At 27.6% G+C, this 25,537-nt stretch overlaps 1 long non-coding RNA gene and 1 pseudogene across 1 annotated transcript in view; one reads left to right on the top strand and one right to left on the bottom strand.

Annotated features, from left to right (window-relative positions):
• The first annotated feature begins 895 nt into the window (after window positions 1–895).
• The window catches only part of LOC132942203 (uncharacterized), a 41,616-nt gene continuing 16,974 nt past the window's right edge, over window positions 896–25,537 (top strand). The window contains exons 1-4 of the long non-coding RNA XR_009664234.1: window positions 896–1,449; window positions 5,155–5,263; window positions 6,819–6,902; window positions 8,843–8,969. This is a non-coding gene — a long non-coding RNA (uncharacterized LOC132942203). The remainder of the gene's footprint in view (window positions 1,450–5,154; window positions 5,264–6,818; window positions 6,903–8,842; window positions 8,970–25,537) is intronic.
• On the bottom strand, window positions 2,108–3,018 carry LOC132942088 (uncharacterized; annotated as a pseudogene).

Below are 25,537 nucleotides of genomic sequence, written 5' to 3'. Positions count from 1 at the left end.
GGTGATGACAGACACAAAAATAAAAAAAAAAATAAAAAATAAAAAAAATAAAAAAAAAAAACACACATCATTGTAGAATCAATACATTCATCGCTTCGCTCAGAATCTAAAAAAAATTACCCGGAAATAAATCCCCAAAGCTATATCCAACTTTACTGTTGAATAAAATCCAAAATCTCCAAAGCAAATACTTATATATAATTGTACATCATAAAATAATAAATATACTCATAACTCGCTTTAAAATTAAAATAGAATATAAAACCTTATGCTATTGCTTAGATGATAATCTTAACTTTAAATTTTATAATAAGTCAATTCACTCCAGTGGCGTATATAGAAATAATTTTTGGGGAGGGCTATAATGCTATATAATATGATTGACTATTAAATGATACTCTAATTTTACAGTAAAATCTAAAAAAATTTGTTACTTGTATAATAGTCGTCGAAATTACCTCCCCAATGGCGTAATATTAGGAATTTGTCCTGGGGGGTATATACATTTTTTTACACACAAAATATTAAATTTTCAAGTATATTGGTGAGTATATTATAATATATAATATTATGAAGGCTCTGGGGGGGGGGATCTATCCCCCTCATCCACCCCTTAATTACGCCCCTGTACCTCCCACTAAATAAATAATTGCGGTGTTACCTATTACTTTTTTTCGTCTAGATAATGTTATTAGTTATGACTTTTATTATAAAATTGATAATTGTAGTATATAATTACATATTAATACTTTAGTTAAAAAATCATTTAAGATGTTAAGATTCATAAACAGGAAAACGATTAATTTTAAAAATATTAACTCATTTATAATATAATATAATTTAATTTCAGTATAATATTTGTCAAATTGAGATTCAACTTACTGTATACTTTTAATTTTTATTACTAAAGGCCAAAGGGTATACCTATCTGTTTCTTTCCATGGCAGTATCCAACTGCACCACTGAAAGGTAATTTTCCGCGCTTAAAAAAATAAAAATTAATTTATTGGAAGAAAAACTCAACGCTTTGTCCATACTGTGTATTAAGAACCGCATCACAAACGAACTAGACTTTGACCACTTGCTAAAAGATTTTTCCCAATTAAAAGCTCGAAAAGAACTGCATTAAATCATTCGTACTATTTATTTATATATTGTAACTTGTAAGATTATATGTAATACAATATTTAAATTAAAGTGTTAATTAATAATTATTCAACCATAATACCTTTGAACCATTTCTCACTCCCGGGACGGCTATACCCAATTACCCATCACTCTTCGATGTTAGCCCATTAAAATTACGATCTTTGGATAGTATTAGAAAAAGGGGGGTGGTAAACACTGAGCGTGCCTCAGGGCGCTGAGAAGGTTAATCCGCCACTGCTTCGCAGGAAGGAATATTTCGGAACCGTACATAAAATAATTGCCTATATTGGCCCCCTTTCTGTAAGTATTATCATTATAATATAATATATTCTATTATTATAGGTATTTAACAAACATAGGAGTATAATTTATTAGTGCATTTAAAGTAAAATAATGTAATACATATTATCATTGATTATAAATACTAGTATTTATAATCAATGATATTATTATAATATGATCGTCATTTTTTTTTTTATTGTATTCCAATATTTGTTATACGATCTGTAAATATGTATTTTTACAACAAGTATAACTTATAAGTGATGTCAGTATTATAATGAGTTGTTTTGTCTGAACACTTATATTATGGTAGAAACAATTCTCAAAATATGAATATTTTTGTGATTAAAAAACGAATAACCATAGAGACTTGACATTTTCAACAAATGTTTAATATTATGCATTTTAAAAACATGATGACATTTTCAAGATATTTTGTCTCTTTTTGAGCCATTTTTAAACAATCCAAATTTTTGATTCCAATTTTTTTTTGGTTTTTATAAGACAAATGTATGATACATTTTTGTTTGTGAGTAAAAAAAACTTGAAAATTTAATATAAAGTTTATCACAAATTAGTCTAACAGAGATTAAAAATTTTGAAAATATATAATAACAATTTTTATTATAAGCGTTTAAAATGTTTAAATTTAGATTTTTTAAGAAATTTGTTAAATTCACGAAAATTTGAGAAATCGGGTCACTGGACCATAACCCAAACTCAACAACCTAAGCAGTCCAAAAAGTTCAACATGCGATAATCGTATACATTCCACTAACACTGTTATTTCAGAGCTACTCCATCCCCCTTGCAAAGCTACTATTCCAGGTGGTAAGAGTTTCCACAGTCTATTCAAAATACAAAACCTACGTCCCAAATTAATGAGATGAAAATATGATGTGGCCATTACTATAAAAATAATTATGTCTGGTGAATAAAACAATAAACTTGCAAAATGAACATACCATCATTAAGTATTAAATATAATTGACGTACTATAAAATAAATAGAAAATATGGCTACAAAAGCAATCCAAAAAGTTTTACTCAATGTAGGCAATTCAGCAACCAGTAATGAATGAAATAAAAACAATTTCCGGTCGAACTCGATGATACCGTTGATTAATCTGAAACCAAATATTATTATTATTTGTTTTTTTTTTTATTAGATTTTAAGGTTTCAAATACTTGAATACTTTTTATATTATTATTAATGCTTAACTGACATAATACATTTATAAATACCTAGTGGCTATTATAGTGGTATATTTATTTAACTAATAGGTAGGTACTAGGTAGTAGTAAGATAATCGTTCATACTCCGTGTCTCCGACATTCTTGCACGTATGATGATACACCAATATTTAAGTATATTGAAGTTTATTATTATGTAATTTTCTCCCATATTGTACACCATATGATAACTACAAATTAAATATACAAATATCCGTAACATTTCTAAAAATAAATTATACGTTGAGCTCATGTCTCGATGTATTAATCCAGATTCCGTTTCCATTGTACAACAAAAGTTTAGTAAACCAATTATCTTCCATATGATTATGAAGAATTTTATTGTTTGTTTAAAACTTAAAAGCGGTCAAAATGTATTAATTAATTTACCAATATTAAGTTATGCACCTAAAAGAAAACTACGCTTTATTATAAACAAGTAATGTAGTAAAATATACAAATAATAATATACTTACATTATAAAAATAATTATTCACTTTTTTAGAACGTGATTTGATAATTATTAGATGAATGATAAATGTGAATTATAAATTATAATTATATAATTAATAGTTTTTTACGTTAAACTTAAAATATATACATATATTAAATATTCCTATACTTATGGATAATCTTGTATTACATTTTCGAATCTTAGAACTCAAAATAATTTGATAATTTTCGTGATTTTTCAGTATTTTGTCAATATTTGAACTTTAAATGCTTATAAATAAAAACCGTGACTAAGGATTTTTAATTTTTTTCATCTGCCTTTGAAACAATAACCTAGGAACCTTCTTTTAAATTTTCAAGCTTTTTTAACCAACAAATAACATTTTATTGATATTTATAGAAAAAAAAACTAAAATAAAATGGAAACTGAAAATGTCCGTAAATAGCTCAAAATAAGTCAAAATATTTGAAAATGTCATGGTGTATAGAAAATGCTAATATAAGCATTCAGTCAAAATTTAATGTACCTACGGTCATTTGTTTTAGAGTTGCACCCAAAACCAATGATTTTCTCGAAAACGGACTTTGCGTAAAAAATTCCCGTTTTTCCTTTGTTTTTCACGTCGCTTTTGAAAACTACTGGGAAAATTTTACTTTTGATCCCCCATAGTACCAACTAGATTCACTTTCCTATCAGAAAAGTTACTGTTAAAGAAAATTCAAGCACTTTTACTGTCCTAAAAGGTGATGACAGACACAAAAAAAAATAAAAAAAAAAACACACATCATTGTAAAATCAATACATTCATCGCTTCCCTCAGAATCTAAAAAAAAAATTGGAAGTGACTCTGCTGAACAGTAGGTTACAAGTGGGTGACTGTTATGGATTGTGTTAAATTTGAATTCAATGATATAATATCATAGTATACGAAAAACGATTTTAAGTGGAGACGATTTGTCAGCCTAGGATATTGTATTCTATATTTATATTGATATTATTAAATATTATTATTACCGTAGTTGAATTATTATTATTTGTTTATTATCGTATTTGTATATGATAATATATTTTAGACGTTTCAATTACCCACGAATAATATTTTTAAAATAGGCATATGTATATATTACAATTAACAACGAATTAAGAACGATATTGCAAAAAATAATTGCCGGAAATCATTAGTTTTTAACTGAAAACGACAGGGAAGTCTGAACTTGGCGGTCAGTCTTATTTTTAAGTTATATGTATTATAACTAATTGAAATTTTTGGTATTTTCATATGTACCCGGTGTACCACACTGCGCTTGCTCGAACAATTAAAATCAAAAACATCCCTCGACTTGTTATGTAAAACCACCATGGGTGGGTGTCAGAATTATTTTTGCATCATCAATTTTAAAACGTTGATTTACCTAGATTAAAAAAAAAATTAATTTGTAATATAAGTATGTAATTAAGCTTGGTAAACTTTAAGCGTTGTACAGGTGTGTAAAACACCGAAAATCGTGAACTTCGTAATGCTATACCATAAAAACCAATGATTTGCAAGTAGTCGAGTTTTGGACAAGTACCTACATAGGTAACTTATAATAATTCATATTGTAAATTAATTAGGTACCAAAAAAATATAACTTCTCAAACACTTTGTCTATTGGCACTGGCGGGAGAATGTATTAGAATGTCTATAAACTTGCGGACCAGTTTGTATAGTTAAATTTGGCATGCGAACTATAATTGAAAAAGAAAACCAGAATAGGTGCATTGCAGATCACAAAGATTTCTGTAAAAAAACATACGATTTATAAATATACCGTATAGGTTTACTGAGTACTTATATAATAATATATAAGTTCTTTGGATTTATCATAGTAAATAATATATTTTATGATATCTATGGCAATCGTCAATTGTCGAAATTCGTCGGCGACGGTTAACAATTCTAATAATTTCAGCAATACTATTGTATTATAAATTATTATAAATTCGCAAATTTCGTTTGATCAGGTTATTTTCATAAAATATTTCGATACTTTCAAGTTTCAGCTCATCGGAGTGAGATGATTAGATAAAGATGGATGAAGATAGCTGTTTCTTCGGCGATGGCGGCACTCTAGCTACGTTTCACCGGAAGAGTAGATGTTTACGAGTAAGTTTGTTTTCATATTATTACCTACTATTTTACATTTACTTTTTAGACTTAAATTAAATATTTATTGCCAGGGACAATCTGTTAACTAGATGACGTAGAAGCATTTATAAGTTTAAATAGTTTAATCCCAATAGCCCAATGTATAAAATACGCGAGACCGTCTTCGTTTCACCACGCCAAGTTTAATACGCACCTTTTTGCATGTTATACTATACGCCGGGTATCACCTTAGGTTTGCGCGAAGTATTTAAAACAATATAATATTATTAATCTTTATATTTTATATTTTTATATACATAAATACATTATACACCTCATATATTTTATTAGCATACTTACACCTTTTTTAGTGTAGTTTATACCCTAGATGGCTATAGATATAGGTATTAAATGTCTTGCAATTATATATTTTACTATAATTATTAATTTCAAGGTGCAGACTGCATTTAAAAAATTAAAAACATAAAATAAAATATAAAATAATGTTGTAGTAGAAGCTGGAAACTGTAGTTTATTTTAATTTATAATCCAATTAATGTAACCGATAATGTAACTATTAAATTCATCATTGAATGATTATTCAGAGATCACTTTGGGATAAATGTAAATTAAATTAAAAATAATTAAAAAACATTTTGTGAAAGGAACAAGATTACTGCTAATATTTAAGTCTTAATTATTATTAACAAATAAATACAAATAATAGATATTATTTTATTAGCTTTTTACTATTAACATTCAGTGTAAATATAGTTTCTGATCCACTTACCTATATGTAATAAACCTATATGTAATAAAATAATTATTCATATCAAATAATCCTAACAATTTAATGCAAGGATTCTCATAAATTGATCTTACAGCAGCCTTAAAACACTAAAAATACATTAGTACATAATTTACAACATTTTAGTTCCCTATTATGGTGTAGGTATTAATACAAACAATAAATTGCTCTTCGAAAACACAATTTCGTATACCTATTATTATTTACTAAATACCTAAATATAGTTTAAAATTAGTAAAAATATAGTTGGTATTATAGTATTTGATGAATTTACTGTATACGTTTATGGCTTTATGTTCACTCTAAAATCCAGTAATTACATTTTTATTTAATAATTTATAAAATACAATATGTTCTTATAAAAATATTCTTGTGCTTCTGATATCTATTCACCACCTTAAACAATAATTAAATTGATAAACGAAAATAATAATTTAAATAATACCTATATCATATTATTATAATTCAAATTCAAAATTATAAACTATTTTGGTTTATTGTCATATCAAATTTCAATGAACAAATTGTTCCTTAACACAGAACTCTTTGATATAAAAAGTTGCATTATATTATATCCGTGGATTCATCATATTGACGTACCTAGTATAACATCTATCATTTATTTAATCTATGGCAAATCTCAAAGTCGTTGCAGAAGACACAGTCTATTAAAAATTCTAAAATTTCAATAAGCAAAGAAGATATGAGCAAAAATCTTACTGCGTTTCGTATAATTTTATTTTTCATAAATCACAATATTCCAAGTTCTGGCTGTATTCTGGAGCGTTTCCTCATGGGCGTCGCAGTTCACACACGACACGGATTCCGCCGAAGGAATCGATAATTAAAGTAAGTTTGTTTTTATATTCTTTTGGGGCTTAATTTTACTTTTAAGACTTAAAACAAATATTTAATGTCACGAAAAATGTGCTATCCAAGTGTTGTAGGCGCATATTTTAGTTCCGGACTAGAAATGTATAAAATACGCGAGATATAAACGTCGTCGTCGTTTTTCCAGTCCCTAGCTGTTTGTAGAATAATTATAATTAATAGGTGCATACCTCTATACAGGGTACTTAATATAAATGTATAAATATTTTGGTTTCATTTATAGAAATATATGTTATGACTTATAACTGATAATAGTCATAAGATAGAATTTTAATTAATAACTGGTAATTTTTTTTCCAAATACAATACGTTATAAGTTATAGGTAACTATTAATTTAGTGTCACATACTTAACTTCTATTGTTCACCTAATATCTATATTCTATATCATAGGGATTAGGGATGTATAACCATGTACACATAATGACATAAAAGTATATTCACGGAATGGTCAACTGCCTATCCTGACGTGTGCGCACTTATGAATAATATACCTACTCATATACTCGTATAGGTATATAAATAGTGTAATACTACATACACGAATGTGTTACCTATTATGTCCCTAAAAGTTCAACAGTTATTATTATATTTATTTATTTTTTAAATATAGGTAGGTACATTACAAGACTCTAATTAAAATCACATTTTTTTTTATTTTTTTGAACACAATGTTTTAAAAATTATTAATTAATATATAATTTATTGGTATAGTACTAAATAAATTAATGAAATAAAACAAACACAACTACTATAATTATTAGTAATAATAATATATCCACGTATAAATTATTAAAATACAAAACGAACAAACGAAAAACGATTCTGAGCAAAGATATCGTTAACTAATCAATAATATTGAGATTAAAGTAATTTATTTTTTCGGTAGAAAATCGGTATAAATATGAATTATAAATATTTTTTTTATTTTCATACCATGACGCGTGTATGAAAAATTGTTTATATTAAGTGTTTAAGATGTTAGATTTCGGTTCGGCTGATTGTCCACCCCCTTACTCTTCAGCATCAATGCATCAGAAATTATTATTTATAATATTTAAATATAAACTACATTTTCTAAATTTTCTAAAACATTGCTTTCCAAGCAAAGAATTTGTTTCATATATTATCAACGAATTGAAAAATGAAATTAGAACATTTTTATAGGATAAAGGTAATTTTTTTTCTTATATTTCTATTTTTTTACGTACCCATTATGTTCGATACGATAACTTCAGTCTTCAGTTATAGAAAACAACACTTGCCAATATGGAATTACTGTCGAATATTTTTATTTTAAAATATTAAATAGCATCTGATTGACTGATGTGCTATAATGAAACTCAAAATATAATGAATACACTACCTATACACGTCTTATCTAAATTCTATTTTATATTCGTTTAAATTGGACTCTTAATTTTTCTGTCCATTTTATTAAGCTTTGTAATATAAATGCATTAAATCGTATTTTTAAGGCATTTTTCTTATTTTTAATGCATTTAAATCCACGTCCTATTTATAACTTAACGTTTTTTTGTATATACCAATCGATTAGTGTACACAATAAAAAATATAATATTATTGATGGGTTATAGGTTGATAACTATTATGTAGGTAGGTACAGTTTTGTACGTTCAATGTATCGTTCTTAATTCAAAAAGTAGCTAAATGAATCAAATGATTTGGTCAAGGGGTGGGGGGGGAGGATATGGCTGATTTTTTAATATGCACTATTTCAAGGGCTCTTAACCTAAGGGGCGCACCACTCTAAGGAGTGCAAATGACAATCGTTTGAGACGAACAGCGATTCCAATACGTACTCACATATTTCGTTCCATTCTGGTTATTAAGCTAGGTGCCTATTTTTATAAATGTCATTAATCTCAATACTTCCAGACTGAACTTTTGGATCGGAGATATGAAGACGCGCGCTGCATTTTGCTTGGCGGAGACGCACAGCTCTGACACTACCAATATTATACACTCAAAGGGAACGCGTTTCGCCGGAAGAATAAATAATTACGTAAGTTTTGTCCTACTACTCTGTTGACGCGGTAGACCTAATATAAATATTTATTGTCAGACAATGTCAGACAAACTTATATACCCGCTAGGCGTAGAGTAGTTTTTAAAATCCAGTTGTTATAGGTGTACAAAAATAAGGATATTATGAAAAATACCTTAAATTATAATACTTTGCCTACAACTGTTAATTTATTGTTATAGTAGAATAATTTTTAAAATTTGAAATCAATGATTAGGCAATGCTTTTATAAGTAGGAATAAGGTAGGTTTTTATACCTACCTAATAAAATAAGAAAATAGGTACATAATGATTAATGTTATTTAATATGATTTATAAGTACATAGCAGATTATACCTACCACTTGGTGACGATTATTTTTGTCTTATACGTTCTTTGTAATTCCGTTCCGTCACGATAGTTTTAGTTTTCGTTAAATGTGAAACATACATTTTCTACGCATACGGGATACGGGTATTAAACATTTGGGTTTTAAGAGAACACCTCAAACGTACGTTTTATTTTGGGGGTTTTACGGGATATACCTATAGGAAATTTTCTTCAAATTTTCACATTTCACTATTTGATATTATGATATTATTTGTACCTAGGTTAAGTTTCTGTTTTAGAATCGATTGATAGGTTACCTAGGTATATCACATTCATTAATTTAAATTCTGGTAGTCGAGTATTGGACAAGTACCTAGTCCGAACAATCCAAACGCTGTGTTACTCGTAGTCGAGTTCTAGTTGATAACTGACTTGTGAATAATTGTAATTTTTGTTAGGTATAAAAATAAAACTAATAAATCCTTGAATACAACATTTAAAAATACAAACTCTGTGTAATAAAAATTAATATTAGGTATTTATTGGTAGGTTTATATAATATCTGTAGACTGTAACGCATAGGTCATTAGAATATTGTAGAACATTTTACTGCATAAGATGCGTGTTATTTCAGTAATGGTATTCGTCAGTGAAAATTTTCAAACTGGGAATAATATTATATCATAAGCAGATTGAAATGTGTGAACGTTTCAGTGCTTCGAAGACTAAGTTTCGTAGCAGATTTTGATTCCGTCACGGGGAATATATTTTCTTATATCTCAGTAGGTTTTTTTTTTATTATTGTTAATTGATCAAAGGATGTATTGCCCGAAATTTTTCAATATTTGTATTGTAATTATACTGGTATAACACTATTCCGGCTATCAATAAAGTCGTGTTAAAAATTAGAAAATTGGGAGGTATGATATTTTTTTAAGTAATTCTTTCGAGTAGGGAATTCGCTCAATGATATTTAAATATTTTCACCGATAATCAAGTACGATTACTTGTAGGTAACTAGAGACTGGGTGAATAGGAATTAGGTAGTGTGTAATATGGCGAAGATAAGGAAATGGGTCACAGGATTTCAGAATGTTTGGTGTATGAAAGGGAAAGATGAAAAAGAAATGTAAGGTTAGGGTAGGTAAGTGGAGTGAGGGTAGCAGATATGAGAATAATAAGTTAGGTGTTAAGGTACAAAAGAGGATAGAATAAGAAATTAATTAATTAAGGGTAGTGTAGGTTAGTGTACATATTGTAGTGAAAACAAGAGAGAATAGGTTTAGGGGGTTGGGTCACTGTATGATAAGAGATAGTGAGAGTGGCTATAGAAGTTAGTTAATTTAGGTGGGAAATGAGGGGCGAGAAGACTGAATCTGTATATAGCTGTGAGAGACGGGGGAAGAAAAAGTGTAAAGGTAGAATAGTTATGTTAACAATGCCGAATACGTAGGAAAAGATCTTGAATTGCAAAGGCCACTAGCTTCAACTAACCATAGGTTTACCTAACTAACCTTCTTATGACTCATTAGGACACTTTGAATAAAAAGATCCTGAGTTGCTGCAGCTAGGTTGCCGAACTTAAGTGTTTGATTATCAAGTTGATCCTCTGATTTTTGACACCATGGATAGTCCACGCCTATGTTAAATACATTTGAGGCGGCGTTCCCGGAGGGGAAGGCAATTGAGGCTCCTTTATATTGATAGTCGATACTCGATATGAGTATACTTTATTTGGCCTCAATTGTTCACCTCGAAGTACGAAGACCGCTGATAAGACCATTATGTCCTATCCATATCTTTATTATCTATGATGGAGCCATACCCAGCTCACTCGTGTAAACTTGTTGCTGGTTGGGATGTCAGCGCACTATTTGTTTTCCATCTTTGACCCACGCGTAGCATACCAAATGTACGATTAAGAAAACACTAAAATGATTGTGCGTGGGTCGGAGAGAGAAATAAATGGTGCGCTAAAAATCTGACATTCTCTTAAGTGTTAAATATTTGCCTGCATGTATGCACTAAAAACAGGCAAATATATGCACTGAAATATTCAAAAATATTAAAAATAATAAAATATTCAAAAAAATACTGAATGAAAACGTTTTTATTAAATTTTTTTTAAATTAATAAATAATAATTCAAATTGGTTTACAAAAAGGTAGGTAGGTAACAGATGAACCGAAAATATAAAAACATTTTAAGAAAATAAGCATAAATACGAAGAAATCATGAAAACATGCAATTAAAATATTAACTAACCAGAAAAAAACGCATATTGGTAACGGTGTTGTAATAATAGGGATCTCCCCTATATATATTAAAACGCTTTATTATTATAAATGAAACAAAACTATCAACTATGGACCGTGACATAATATAGGTATTTCTATATTTTTAGCTCCATAATTTCTGTTAAAATATTAGGAAAATGTATTAAGTACCGTAAAAGTGCTAAATTTGAGTTATTACTTAAAATATTATATTCATAACAAATTATAATAGAAGGTTGGGTACTGTTATTCCACATACCTATATTATAGTTTAATTTAACTACAACATTCTAGTAGAGTCTGATAAAATTTGGTTCCACGACTTTGATCATACAAACTTTAAATACTAAACTATGGGTCTGAAATTTAGTTTATATAGATCTAAATAATCCAAAACATATAATATTGCTTCAAAATATAAAAATAAAGTGTCTTGTATTGTAGTAGGTAGGTAACTATCAAAAAAAAAACTAAAAAAAAACATACTTGATATCTATGTATAATATACGTATATTGTAATAAACGTTCAAATGTTTACTATAGTACATTAAAAAAAATTAACTTAAGTTCAATATAATACATTATAACAGGTGTTCAAATAAACATTTCATACCACAAATTTTGTTAATTCACACAGTCTCTCTTCAATTTTAAATTTTTCTTCAAATTATCTACAAAACATAAATGTTTAGTAAATTGGAAGACTTGATTAAATATTTAATCATTTATCTAAAAGAGATGTGCCGGGTCGCCACATTACTATATCGAGGGGCCATGGTGAAAGTGTCGTCCATAAATATCATAACATATATTATATTAGAAATACAAACTTAATATTTCACTAACAGTAAATATTATGAAAAAAAATATTACGAAATGTACTATACTCATATTATATTATGATTGTATTAGTTACAAACTCTTGAATTAAGAGTTATGTTTGAGGATTTAATTAATTTCCTAAAATGAAATGCCTCAAGGTTGCCTCAGTAGGTTAGGTTTACTAATTATTATTAATTATACAAAATACTGAAAATTAATGAAATCACAAATATTAGTACAATAGAGAGACTGTGCATTGATTTACAAATTTGTCTTAAATTTACTTTTTGCATAGAGAATATGAAGGTGGGCTGGGCTCTTAATATCAGAGTATGGGGGACAGGTCTGGGATTTCATATTATCATTAATAGAGACTCGTTAATCGCTTTTTTTTTTTTTTTTTAGTCTTCAATCCTTAGATTGGTTTGCTGCAGTTCTCCATGCTTCCCTATCATTACTCAATTCCTTTAGTTTTTTATAACTATTCTTCCCCATGTCACTCATTAATTGCTTCATATACTCCATCCTTGGTCTTCCTCTTCCTATATGGCCTTCAACGTCGCCTTCTATGACGGTTTTTGTTAGACTCTCATGGCGTAGTAGATGTCCTATCATTTTAGCTCTTCTAACTTTTACGGTATGCCATAGTATTTCCTTTTCTTTTATTCTAATTAATCGCTTTTATGTGCTTCAAATTGTTTACACGAGTGAGCTGGGTATGGCTCCATCATAGATAATATAGATATAACATAATGGATAGGACATAATAGTATATGGTAATAGTCTAACCAGCGGTCTTCGAGGGGAACTAAGGTGTCAACAATCTAAGGATCAACTTGATAATCACTCACTTATAAGTTCGGCAACCTGCAACTCAGGAACTTTTTATTCAAAGTGTCCTAATGTAATTAGTCATAAGAAGGCTAGTTTGGTAAACCTAAGGTTAGTTGAAGCTATGGTAATGATAGACGACTACAATCACTGGTCGTGAGCTTTGCGATGATCTTTTCCTACTAACTATAAAGGTATTCGATATTGTAAACATAACAATGAAAGAAAATATTTAAATATTATTAATTTGGTTATGTTAGGTTAGGTTAGGATAGGACAGTAAATTAGACGTTAACTAATTATTATAGTTTTTAACACGGTCTTAAAGACTGTCAGCTAGAGTTGTACCAGTATAGTTATTAAAAACTTAAATACAGCCAACATTAAATAATGATTTTTTTAACACAACAAATTATAAAATGTATTTTAAAATAAAACAAAATATAATTTTTTTAGGATTTTATAAGGTTTTCAATACTTATGAGCTTTTGTAAATAGAAAATGTATAAAATCAATAGTTTTAATTTAATATATTATTGTGTTTTATTATCCTACTGTCAAAGAATTCTCAGGGTTTTCTTTCCACATTTTTTTACATTGTACTAAATCTAATTTTTTTCCGCACATATTTACAAAGACTAAAACAGATATCTGACTATGTTTTTATTGGCAATTAGACTTTATAGTTTGTAATTTAATATTGACTGTAGACCCACCAAACACAATATTATTTTAAATTAAACATTATTTTATGTCCTTCATCAATTACAATCACATAATAGAGTCCGTGCAGGACCTTTTTCTGATTTAATTTTTTTGCATCCTTTATAAATACATTACATTCGTTTTTATACATTTTCAAATACATATATTACGGTGATACACCTCTGATCATAATAACTGTTCATATTATTATAATGTAAACAATACCTAGTTTTTGGATTGTAGTTAATATGTATTGCAGTATTTAGCTTCCAGCGTATTCTTTTGTTTAGTGTTATTTCACACAGATTTCTCAAACATTGACAATCTGGTACCCGTTGAATAATTCTTTAATGAACTAAATATTTTGATAGTTTCTTCTGTTTAAGTTTCGGGACATTTTAGTTTGAACTTTGTAATGTGTATTCATACAGTCAAATTCTTTCCAAATTTTTTTTTTTGTTTTTTAAAATCTATTTGCCTGCGGGCGCCAACACCTCCCTTCAATTTTTTTTTTTTTTATGATTTTTACTCTAGCCAAATTTTTTAAACATTGACAATCTGGTGCCCCATGAATAATCATTCTTTAATGAACTAAATATTTTGAATAATTTTTTTCTAAATTTTTTTTCAAATTTTTTTTTGTTTTCTAAAATCTATTTGCCTGCGGGCGCCAACACCTACCTTCAATTTTTTTTTTTTATGATTTTTACTCTAGCCAAATTTTTTAAACATTGACAATCTGGTGCCCCATGAATAATCATTCTTTAATGAACTAAATATTTTAAATAGTTTTTTCTGTTTAAGTTTCGGGACATTTTAATTTGAACTTTGTAATGTGTATTCATAGTCAATTTTTTTCCAAATTTTTTTTTTTGTTTTCTAAAATCTATTTGCCTGCGGGCGCCAACACCTCCCTTCAATTTTTTGTTTTTAGTACTGTTACTCTAGTTGAATATTTTGTATTGACTTGAAAATTGATAACTTGGTGCCCCATGTATAATCATTCTTTAATGAACTAAATATTTTGAATAGTTTTTTTCTAAATATTTTTTCAAATTTTTTTTTTTGTTTTTTAAAATTTATTTGCCTGCGGGTGCCAACACCTCCCTTCAATTTTTTTTTTTTAGTACTGTTACTCTAGTTGAATATTTTGTATTGACTTGAAAAGTGATAACTTGGTGCCCCATGAATAATCAACTAAATATTTTAAATGATAAATGACAATCATATAGTAGAGTCCGTGCAGGACCTTTTCTCATTTAATTTCTTTGCATCCTTTATAATTTACATTCATTTTTATACATTTTCTAATACATATATTACCGTGATACACCACTGATCATAATAACTGTTCGCATTATTATAATGTAAACAACAACTAGTTTTTGGATTGTAGTTAATGTGTATTGCAGTATTTAGTTTCCAGTGTATTCTTTTAGTGTTATTTCACCCAGATTTCTCAAACAATTTTTTTTTCACTACATTGAACTGTAGTAGAGTTTTTTTTGTATAAATATTTTTCAAGATTAACCGACTATACCTGGGAGTACGCTGAGTACCTGTGTACATAATATATAATTTGAAAAGAGACAGGCTAGGTTCTGTCACGTTCCCCATTCAATTCATTTTTTTATCTATTTAACTATTTAAGTTTCGGGACATTTTAATTTGAACTTTGTAATATGTATTCATAGTCAAATCTTTTCCAATTTTTTTTTTGTTTTCTAAAATCTATTTGCCTGCGGGTGCCAACTGCCAACACCTCCCTTCAATTTTTTTTTTTTTATGTTTTTTACTCTAGCCAAATTTTTTAAACATTGACAATCTGGTGCCCCATGAATAATCATTCTTTAATGAACTAAATATTTTAAATAGTTTTTTCTGTTTAAGTTTCGGGACGTTTTAATTTGAACTTTGTAATGTGTATTCATAGTCAAATTTTTTCCAAATTTTTTTTTTGTTTTCTAAAATCTATTTGCCTGGGGGTGCCAACACCTCCCTTCAATTTTTTTTTTTTAGTACTGTAACTCTAGTTGAATATTTTGTATTAACTTGAAAATTGATAACATGGTGCCCCATGAATAATCATTCTTTAATGAACTAAATATTTTGAATAATTTTTTTCTATATTTTTTTTCAAATTTTTTTTTGTTTTTTCAAATCTATTTGCCTGCGGGCGCCAACACCTCCCTTCAATTTTTTTTTTTTAGTACTGTAACTCTAGTTGAATATTTTGTATTGACTTGAAAATTGATAACTTGGTGCCCCATGAATAATCATTCTTTAATGAACTTAATATTTTGAATAGTTTTTTCTAAATTTTTTTTCAAATTTTTTTTTTGTTTTCTAAAATCTATTTGCTTGCGGGTGCCAACACCTCCCTTCAATTTTTTTTTTTAGTACTGTAACTAGTTGAATATTTTGTATTGACTTGAAAATTGATAACTTGGTGCCCCATGAATAATCATTCTTTAATGAACTAAATATTTTGAATAATTTTTTTCTAAATTTTTTTTCAAATTTCTTTTTGTTTTTTCAAATCTATTTGCCTGCGGGCGCCAACACCTCCCTTCAATTTTTTTTTTTTTATGATTTTTACTCTAGCCAAATTTTTTAAACATTGACAATCTGGTGCCCCATGAATGATCATTCTTTAATGAACTAAATATTTTAAATAGGTTTTTTCTGTTTAAGTTTCGGGACATTTTAATTTGAACTTTGTAATGTGTATTCATAGTCAATTTTTTTCCAAATTTTTTTTTTGTTTTCTAAAATCTATTTGCCTGCGGGTGCCAACACATCCCTTCAATTTTTTTTTTTTAGTACTGTTACTCTAGTTGAATATTTTGTATTGACTTGAAAATTGATAACTTGGTGCCCCATGAATAATCATTCTTTAATGAACTAAATATTTTGAATAATTTTTTTCTAAATTTTTTTTCAAATTTTTTTTTGTTTTCTAAAATCTATTTGCCTGCAGGCGCCAACACCTACCTTCAATTTTTTTTTTTTATGATTTTTACTCTAGCCAAATTTTTTAAACATTGACAATCTGGTGCCCCATGAATAATCATTCTTTTATGAACTAAATATTTTAAATAGTTTTTTCTGTTTAAGTTTCGGGACATTTTAATTTGAACTTTGTAATGTGTATTCATAGTCAATTTTTTTCCAAATTTTTTTTTTTGTTTTCTAAAATCTATTTGCCTGCGGGCGCCAACACCTCCCTTCAATTTTTTGTTTTTAGTACTGTTACTCTAGTTGAATATTTTGTATTGACTTGAAAATTTATAACTTGGTGCCCCATGTATAATCATTCTTTAATGAACTAAATATTTTGAATAGTTTTTTTCTAAATATTTTTTCAAATTTTTTTTTTTGTTTTTTAAAATTTATTTGCCTGCGGGTGCCAACACCTCCCTTCAATTTTTTTTTTTTAGTACTGTTACTCTAGTTGAATATTTTGTATTGACTTGAAAAGTGATAACTTGGTGCCCCATGAATAATCAACTAAATATTTTAAATGATAAATGACAATCATATAGTAGAGTCCGTGCAGGACCTTTTCTCATTTAATTTCTTTGCATCCTTTATAATTTACATTCATTTTTATACATTTTCTAATACATATATTACCGTGATACACCACTGATCATAATAACTGTTCGCATTATTATAATGTAAACAACAACTAGTTTTTGGATTGTAGTTAATGTGTATTGCAGTATTTAGTTTCCAGTGTATTCTTTTAGTGTTATTTCACCCAGATTTCTCAAACAATTTTTTTTTCACTACATTGAACTGTAGTAGAGTTTTTTTGTATAAATATTTTTCAAGATTAACCGACTATACCTGGGAGTACGCTGAGTACCTGTGTACATAATATATAATTTGAAAAGAGACAGGCTAGGTTCTGTCACGTTCCCCATTCAATTTATTTTTTTATCTATTTAACTATTTAAGTTTCGGGACATTTTAATTTGAACTTTGTAATATGTATTCATAGTCAAATCTTTTCCAATTTTTTTTTTGTTTTCTAAAATCTATTTGCCTGCGGGTGCCAACACCTCCCTTCAATTTTTTTTTTTTAGTACTGTTACTCTAGTTGAATATTTTGTAGTGACTTGAAAAGTGATAACTTGGTGCCCCATGAATAATCATTCTTTAATGAACTAAATATTTTGAATAATTTTTTTCTAAATTTTTTTTCAAATTTTTTTTTGTTTTCTAAAATCTATTTGCCTGCGGGCGCCAACACCTACCTTCAATTTTTTTTTTTTATGATTTTTACTCTAGCCAAATTTTTTAAACATTGACAATCTGGTGCCCCATGAATAATCATTCTTTAATGAACTAAATATTTTAAATAGTTTTTTCTGTTTAAGTTTCGGGACATTTTAATTTGAACTTTGTAATGTGTATTCATAGTCAATTTTTTTCCAAATTTTTTTTTTTGTTTTCTAAAATCTATTTGCCTGCGGGCGCCAACACCTCCCTTCAATTTTTTGTTTTTAGTACTGTTACTCTAGTTGAATATTTTGTATTGACTTGAAAATTGATAACTTGGTGCCCCATGTATAATCATTCTTTAATGAACTAAATATTTTGAATAGTTTTTTTCTAAATATTTTTTCAAATTTTTTTTTTTGTTTTTTAAAATTTATTTGCCTGCGGGTGCCAACACCTCCCTTCAATTTTTTTTTTTTAGTACTGTTACTCTAGTTGAATATTTTGTATTGACTTGAAAATTGATAACTTGGTGCCCCATGAATAATCATTCTTTAATGAACTAAATATTTTGAATAATTTTTTTCTAAATTTTTTTTCAAATTTCTTTTTGTTTTTTCAAATCTATTTGCCTGCGGGCGCCAACACCTCCCTTCAATTTTTTTTTTTTTATGATTTTTACTCTAGCCAAATTTTTTAAACATTGACAATCTGGTGCCCCATGAATGATCATTCTTTAATGAACTAAATATTTTAAATAGGTTTTTTCTGTTTAAGTTTCGGGACATTTTAATTTGAACTTTGTAATGTGTATTCATAGTCAATTTTTTTCCAAATTTTTTTTTTGTTTTCTAAAATCTATTTGCCTGCGGGTGCCAACACATCCCTTCAATTTTTTTTTTTTAGTACTGTTACTCTAGTTGAATATTTTGTATTGACTTGAAAATTGATAACTTGGTGCCCCATGAATAATCATTCTTTAATGAACTAAATATTTTGAATAATTTTTTTCTAAATTTTTTTTCAAATTTTTTTTTGTTTTCTAAAATCTATTTGCCTGCAGGCGCCAACACCTACCTTCAATTTTTTTTTTTTATGATTTTTACTCTAGCCAAATTTTTTAAACATTGACAATCTGGTGCCCCATGAATAATCATTCTTTTATGAACTAAATATTTTAAATAGTTTTTTCTGTTTAAGTTTCGGGACATTTTAATTTGAACTTTGTAATGTGTATTCATAGTCAATTTTTTTCCAAATTTTTTTTTTTGTTTTCTAAAATCTATTTGCCTGCGGGCGCCAACACCTCCCTTCAATTTTTTGTTTTTAGTACTGTTACTCTAGTTGAATATTTTGTATTGACTTGAAAATTTATAACTTGGTGCCCCATGTATAATCATTCTTTAATGAACTAAATATTTTGAATAGTTTTTTTCTAAATATTTTTTCAAATTTTTTTTTTTGTTTTTTAAAATTTATTTGCCTGCGGGTGCCAACACCTCCCTTCAATTTTTTTTTTTTAGTACTGTTACTCTAGTTGAATATTTTGTATTGACTTGAAAAGTGATAACTTGGTGCCCCATGAATAATCAACTAAATATTTTAAATGATAAATGACAATCATATAGTAGAGTCCGTGCAGGACCTTTTCTCATTTAATTTCTTTGCATCCTTTATAATTTACATTCATTTTTATACATTTTCTAATACATATATTACCGTGATACACCACTGATCATAATAACTGTTCGCATTATTATAATGTAAACAACAACTAGTTTTTGGATTGTAGTTAATGTGTATTGCAGTATTTAGTTTCCAGTGTATTCTTTTAGTGTTATTTCACCCAGATTTCTCAAACAATTTTTTTTTCACTACATTGAACTGTAGTAGAGTTTTTTTGTATAAATATTTTTCAAGATTAACCGACTATACCTGGGAGTACGCTGAGTACCTGTGTACATAATATATAATTTGAAAAGAGACAGGCTAGGTTCTGTCACGTTCCCCATTCAATTTATTTTTTTATCTATTTAACTATTTAAGTTTCGGGACATTTTAATTTGAACTTTGTAATATGTATTCATAGTCAAATCTTTTCCAATTTTTTTTTTGTTTTCTAAAATCTATTTGCCTGCGGGTGCCAACACCTCCCTTCAATTTTTTTTTTTTTAGTACTGTTACTCTAGTTGAATATTTTGTAGTGACTTGAAAAGTGATAACTTGGTGCCCCATGAATAATCATTCTTTAATGAACTAAATATTTTGAATAATTTTTTTCTAAATTTTTTTTCAAATTTTTTTTTGTTTTCTAAAATCTATTTGCCTGCGGGCGCCAACACCTACCTTCAATTTTTTTTTTTTATGATTTTTACTCTAGCCAAATTTTTTAAACATTGACAATCTGGTGCCCCATGAATAATCATTCTTTAATGAACTAAATATTTTAAATAGTTTTTTCTGTTTAAGTTTCGGGACATTTTAATTTGAACTTTGTAATGTGTATTCATAGTCAATTTTTTTCCAAATTTTTTTTTTTGTTTTCTAAAATCTATTTGCCTGCGGGCGCCAACACCTCCCTTCAATTTTTTGTTTTTAGTACTGTTACTCTAGTTGAATATTTTGTATTGACTTGAAAATTGATAACTTGGTGCCCCATGAATAATCATTCTTTAATGAACTAAATATTTTGAATAATTTTTTTCTAAATTTTTTTTCAAATTTCTTTTTGTTTTTTCAAATCTATTTGCCTGCGGGCGCCAACACCTCCCTTCAATTTTTTTTTTTTTATGATTTTTACTCTAGCCAAATTTTTTAAACATTGACAATCTGGTGCCCCATGAATGATCATTCTTTAATGAACTAAATATTTTAAATAGGTTTTTTCTGTTTAAGTTTCGGGACATTTTAATTTGAACTTTGTAATGTGTATTCATAGTCAATTTTTTTCCAAATTTTTTTTTTGTTTTCTAAAATCTATTTGCCTGCGGGTGCCAACACATCCCTTCAATTTTTTTTTTTTAGTACTGTTACTCTAGTTGAATATTTTGTATTGACTTGAAAATTGATAACTTGGTGCCCCATGAATAATCATTCTTTAATGAACTAAATATTTTGAATAATTTTTTTCTAAATTTTTTTTCAAATTTTTTTTTGTTTTCTAAAATCTATTTGCCTGCAGGCGCCAACACCTACCTTCAATTTTTTTTTTTTATGATTTTTACTCTAGCCAAATTTTTTAAACATTGACAATCTGGTGCCCCATGAATAATCATTCTTTTATGAACTAAATATTTTAAATAGTTTTTTCTGTTTAAGTTTCGGGACATTTTAATTTGAACTTTGTAATGTGTATTCATAGTCAATTTTTTTCCAAATTTTTTTTTTTGTTTTCTAAAATCTATTTGCCTGCGGGCGCCAACACCTCCCTTCAATTTTTTGTTTTTAGTACTGTTACTCTAGTTGAATATTTTGTATTGACTTGAAAATTTATAACTTGGTGCCCCATGTATAATCATTCTTTAATGAACTAAATATTTTGAATAGTTTTTTTCTAAATATTTTTTCAAATTTTTTTTTTTGTTTTTTAAAATTTATTTGCCTGCGGGTGCCAACACCTCCCTTCAATTTTTTTTTTTTAGTACTGTTACTCTAGTTGAATATTTTGTATTGACTTGAAAAGTGATAACTTGGTGCCCCATGAATAATCAACTAAATATTTTAAATGATAAATGACAATCATATAGTAGAGTCCGTGCAGGACCTTTTCTCATTTAATTTCTTTGCATCCTTTATAATTTACATTCATTTTTATACATTTTCTAATACATATATTACCGTGATACACCACTGATCATAATAACTGTTCGCATTATTATAATGTAAACAACAACTAGTTTTTGGATTGTAGTTAATGTGTATTGCAGTATTTAGTTTCCAGTGTATTCTTTTAGTGTTATTTCACCCAGATTTCTCAAACAATTTTTTTTTCACTACATTGAACTGTAGTAGAGTTTTTTTGTATAAATATTTTTCAAGATTAACCGACTATACCTGGGAGTACGCTGAGTACCTGTGTACATAATATATAATTTGAAAAGAGACAGGCTAGGTTCTGTCACGTTCCCCATTCAATTTATTTTTTTATCTATTTAACTATTTAAGTTTCGGGACATTTTAATTTGAACTTTGTAATATGTATTCATAGTCAAATCTTTTCCAATTTTTTTTTTGTTTTCTAAAATCTATTTGCCTGCGGGTGCCAACACCTCCCTTCAATTTTTTTTTTTTAGTACTGTTACTCTAGTTGAATATTTTGTAGTGACTTGAAAAGTGATAACTTGGTGCCCCATGAATAATCATTCTTTAATGAACTAAATATTTTGAATAATTTTTTTCTAAATTTTTTTTCAAATTTTTTTTTGTTTTCTAAAATCTATTTGCCTGCGGGCGCCAACACCTACCTTCAATTTTTTTTTTTTATGATTTTTACTCTAGCCAAATTTTTTAAACATTGACAATCTGGTGCCCCATGAATAATCATTCTTTAATGAACTAAATATTTTAAATAGTTTTTTCTGTTTAAGTTTCGGGACATTTTAATTTGAACTTTGTAATGTGTATTCATAGTCAATTTTTTTCCAAATTTTTTTTTTTGTTTTCTAAAATCTATTTGCCTGCGGGCGCCAACACCTCCCTTCAATTTTTTGTTTTTAGTACTGTTACTCTAGTTGAATATTTTGTATTGACTTGAAAATTGATAACTTGGTGCCCCATGTATAATCATTCTTTAATGAACTAAATATTTTGAATAGTTTTTTTCTAAATATTTTTTCAAATTTTTTTTTTTGTTTTTTAAAATTTATTTGCCTGCGGGTGCCAACACCTCCCTTCAATTTTTTTTTTTTAGTACTGTTACTCTAGTTGAATATTTTGTATTGACTTGAAAATTGATAACTTGGTGCCCCATGAATAATCATTCTTTAATGAACTAAATATTTTGAATAATTTTTTTCTAAATTTTTTTTCAAATTTCTTTTTGTTTTTTCAAATCTATTTGCCTGCGGGCGCCAACACCTCCCTTCAATTTTTTTTTTTTTATGATTTTTACTCTAGCCAAATTTTTTAAACATTGACAATCTGGTGCCCCATGAATGATCATTCTTTAATGAACTAAATATTTTAAATAGGTTTTTTCTGTTTAAGTTTCGGGACATTTTAATTTGAACTTTGTAATATGTATTCATAGTCAAATCTTTTCCAATTTTTTTTTTGTTTTCTAAAATCTATTTGCCTGCGGGTGCCAACACCTCCCTTCAATTTTTTTTTTTTAGTACTGTTACTCTAGTTGAATATTTTGTAGTGACTTGAAAAGTGATAACTTGGTGCCCCATGAATAATCATTCTTTAATGAACTAAATATTTTGAATAGTTTTTTTCTAAATTTTTTTCCAAATTTTTTTTTTGTTTTCTAAAATCTATTTGCCTGCGGGCGCCAACACCTCCCTTCAATTTTTTTTTTTTTATGATTTTTACTCTAGCCAAATTTTTTAAACATTGACAATCTGGTGCCCCATGAATGATCATTCTTTAATGAACTAAATATTTTAAATAGTTTTTTCTGTTTAAGTTTCGGGACATTTTAATTTGAACTTTGTAATGTGTATTCATAGTCAAATTTTTTCCAAATTTTTTTTTTGTTTTCTAAAATCTATTTGCCTGCGGGCGCCAACACCTCCCTTCAATTTTTTTTTTTTTTATGATTTTTACTCTAGCCAAATTTTTTAAACATTGACAATCTGGTGCCCCATGAATAATCAACTAAATATTTTAAATGATAAATGACAATCATATAGTAGAGTCCGTGCAGGACCTTTTCTCATTTAATTTCTTTGCATCCTTTATAATTTACATTCATTTTTATACATTTTCTAATACATATATTACCGTGATACACCTCTGATCATAATAACTGTTCGCATTATTATAATGTAAACAACAACTAGTTTTTGGATTGTAGTTAATGTGTATTGCAGTATTTAGTTTCCAGCGTATTCTTTTAGTGTTATTTCACCCAGATTTCTTAAACAATTTTTTTTTCACTACATTGAACTGTAGTAGATTTTTTTGTATAAATATTTTTCAAGATTAACCGACTATACCTGGGAGTACGCTGAGTACCTGTGTACATAATATATAATTTGAAAAGAGACAGGCTAGGTTCTCTCACGTTCCCCATTCAATTTATTTTTTTATCTATTTAACTTTTTTGATTCTTTTATATACATCTTTTTTTAAAACATTAACAACTTGGTGCCATACAATACTTTTTTAAATTTTTTATCTGCTTCTTAAAATGCGTTTGCCTGTGGTAGCCCACGTTCCCCTTTCAATTTTTTTTCATAAATTTAATTCAATTGATTTTTAGTATGGATATTTTCAAATTTGTAAGTCTTCAGAGAAGTTTTTCTGTTATTTAATTCCTATCTAGATCTTTCTATATACATATTTTAAACACTGACAAGCCGGCGCCAACACCCTACTTCAATTTTTTTTTAGTTTTGTAACTCTAGTTGAATATTTTGTATTGACTTAAAAATTGATAACTTGGTGCCCTATGAATAATCATTCTTTAATGAACTAAATATTTTGAATAATTTTTTCTGTTTATGATTCTTGGCATTTTAGTTTGTATTTTGTAATGTGTAATCATAAAATTAAATTTATTAAAAATTTATTTTTGGTTTCCTAAAATGCATTTGCCTGCGGGCGCCAGCACCCTCCTTCAATTTCTTTTTAGGATTTAACCTCTAGCCAAATATTTTAAACATTGACAATCTGGTACCTCTTGAATAATCCTCGTTTAATGAAATAAATATTTTAAATAGTTTTTTTGTTTATGAATCTGGGCATTTTAGTTTGTATTTTGTAATGTGTCATCATAAAGTTAAATTTATTAAAAATTTTTTTTAGTTTCCTAAAATGCATTTGCCTGCGGCCACCAACACCCTTTTCAATTTTTTTTTTATGATTTAACCTCTAGCCAAATTTTTTAAACATTGACTATCTGGTAAACTTGAATAATCATTATTTAATGAACTAAATATTTTGAATATTTTTTTCTGTTTACGATTCTGGGCATTTTAGTTTGAAGTTTGTAATGTGTATTCCCACAATATAATTTATTTAATTTTTTTTTCTTTTTTAAAATGCATTTGCCCCCATACCCTCTTTCAAATTTTTCTTTTTAGTAATGTAACTCTGGTTGATTATTTTGTATTGACTTGAAAATTGATAAGTTGGTGCCCTATGAATAATCATTCTTTAATAAACTGTATTTTTCATCTGTTAAATTTTTTCAAAAATTTTTTTTTGGTT

This window comes from Metopolophium dirhodum, chromosome 3, assembly GCF_019925205.1.
Source record: "Metopolophium dirhodum isolate CAU chromosome 3, ASM1992520v1, whole genome shotgun sequence".
NCBI lineage: Eukaryota > Metazoa > Arthropoda > Insecta > Hemiptera > Aphididae > Metopolophium > Metopolophium dirhodum.
Note: the sequence above shows the minus strand (reverse complement) of the source record. Positions and strands in the feature narration are given on the sequence as shown.